Source organism: Silurus aristotelis (genome assembly GCF_946808225.1).
Source record: "Silurus aristotelis genome assembly, chromosome: 6".
NCBI lineage: Eukaryota > Metazoa > Chordata > Actinopteri > Siluriformes > Siluridae > Silurus > Silurus aristotelis.
The window spans coordinates 25,249-27,500 of record NC_139579.1 but is presented as its reverse complement, the minus strand read 5'-3'; the positions used below and the strand labels follow the sequence as shown (position 1 = coordinate 27,500).

The window sequence follows — 2,252 nt, the reverse complement described above, 5'->3', positions numbered from 1 at the left end:
GGTCCAAAAAGAAGTCGATGTGGAGAACAACAACTCAACACCACCAAAACCCCTGGAAGATCTTTGAGCACAACTGAACTGGATGATCACAGATTTCTTTAGTGAACTCTTTCACACACCTGAAGAACTCTGTGGAGGAAGAAGGAGCATCACATCATCTACAGTCATCAGACACCTTTATAGATGTAAAACCACACCACTGCTAACTGCAGTGAAGCATCTGTAGGAGTAAAGTCACGCTGGGTGAAGGTCTTCAGTGATTAATCTTATCTTCACTGTTAGCTCCACTGTTGTGTGTGTGAGGGTGAAGGTCACGTGGAAACATGGCTGTAATTCCTGAATTAAACTGCAGGATTATTGGACAAACTCAGTGAATTAAAGATCTACACTTCAGTCACATTATCAGGCTTCATTTCAGCTCCATTACCAAAACTCCATCACTGTCCACATGCTTATGGACCTGACTGTAGCAGTACCACAGTCTCTGGATGGGTAACGTGTCAGTCACTTGTGTCACATGAGGTTCTGAAGGATTTAAACATCTATAATGTACCGCTATATATGGTACAGAGAAGTGATGAAGACGTTCTCCTTCATCACCTTAACAACCGTTTATTAAGCCCCTCCCAGTTTAGTGTACTGGTGTTACACTTCCTGTCTCAGTGAACACACACACACACACACACACACACACACACACACACATCTCCAAACCAATACACACTGCACATACACATTACTGTACACCTGATTATCCCCACCCACGTGTGTGTGTGTGAGACAGTGACATAAAGAGTGGATTAAGAGCTGAGATTATAGTTTAATATGCATGTGTGCACTTTACTGTTGTGTGTGTGTGTGTGTGTGTGTGTGTGTGTGTGAGAGAGAGAGTATATGTTGTGTACTGTATATACTGCTTAATCTAGGCACTGCTGATTTGTTGTGTGTGTGTGTGTGTGTGTGTGTGTGTGTGAGAGAGAGAGTATATGTTGTGTACTGTATATACTGCTTAATCTAGGCACTGCTGATTTGTTGTGTGTGTGTGTGTGTGTGTGTGTGTGTGTGTGTGTGTGTGTGTGAGAGAGTATATGTTGTGTACTGTATATACTGCTTAATCTAGGCACTGCTGATTTGTTGTGTGTGTGTGTGTGTGTGTGTGTGTGTGTGTGTGTGTGTGTGTGTGTGTGTGTGTGAGAGAGTATATGTTGTGTACTGTATATACTGCTTAATCTAGGCACTGCTGATTTGTTGTGTGTGTGTGTGTGTGTGTGTGTGTGTGTGTGTGTGTGTGTGTGTGTGTGTGTGTGTGTGTGTGTGAGAGAGAGAGAGTATATGTTGTGTACTGTATATACTGCTTAATCTAGGCACTGCTGATTTGTTATGTACTGTGTGTGTGTGTGTGTGTGTGTGTGTGTGTGTGTGTGTGTGTGTGTGTGTGTGTGTGTGTGTTTAGTGTACACATGTAGCTGTGTTTAATCTGCAATAAGAGTGCTTTAAGAGTGTGGAAGGTTTTTTCTGGTTTACACACATTAATAGACTCTGTGTGTGTGTGTGTGTGTGTGTGTGTGTGTGTGTGTGTGTGTGTGTGTGTGTGTGTGTGTGTGTGTGTGTGTGTGTGTGTATCCGGTGTGCAGTTTTTACAGAAGTTATTTAATAATACACACACACACACACACACACACACACACACACACACACACACACACTGTGTAATAAACACTGAGTTTGCATTTGATCTGCTGTGTGGATTATTATAGTTTCTCCTCATACACCCCCCCCCCCCAACACACACACACACACACACACACACACACACACACACACACACACACACACACACACACACAGCCCTTACAGCCTGTAGCTGGTTTAAATAAACTAACTCTCATAGTGATGATGCTGAAGTTCATGTCACAGTAACAGTTCGGAGATTCGGTGGGATTCTGGAAATGAAGCTGGATTTCGGCTATTCCATTTTTTAGAAGATTTTTGGAGCCATACAGAGGACTTGCTGGTGTGTTTCAGATTATTGTCCTGCTGCAGAACCCAAATGCACTTGAGCTTGAGGTCATGCACTGGTGGCCTGATATTCTCCTTCAAAATTTTCAGGTAGAGCACAGAATTCATGTTTCCATCAATTATGGCAAACCATCCAGGTCTTGAAGCTACAAAGCAGCCCCAGACCTTCACACTACCACCACCATGTTTGACTGCTGATATCATTTACTTTTTATGAATTGCTGAGTTACTTC

At 42.8% G+C, this 2,252-nt stretch overlaps 1 protein-coding gene and 1 long non-coding RNA gene across 5 annotated transcripts in view; one reads left to right on the top strand and one right to left on the bottom strand.

The window, feature by feature from the left end:
* tnrc6bb.1 (trinucleotide repeat containing adaptor 6Bb.1) overlaps positions 1 to 386 on the top strand; it is a 36,851-nt gene extending 36,465 nt beyond the window's left edge. For all 4 annotated transcript variants that reach the window (XM_083544155.1, XM_083544153.1, XM_083544156.1 and 1 more), the window contains one exon: positions 1 to 386. This exon is cut by the window's left edge. The gene's annotated coding sequence lies outside the window, so the exon portion shown is untranslated.
* Positions 387 to 1,400: 1,014 nt separating this feature from the next.
* LOC310727566 lies at positions 1,401 to 2,002 on the bottom strand. The gene is made up of 2 exons (XR_014534043.1): positions 1,799 to 2,002; positions 1,401 to 1,760 (listed from the first exon to the last, which is right to left on the bottom strand). It is a non-coding gene; the product is annotated as an uncharacterized lncRNA (long non-coding RNA).
* Between the last annotated feature and the right edge of the window lie 250 nt (positions 2,003 to 2,252).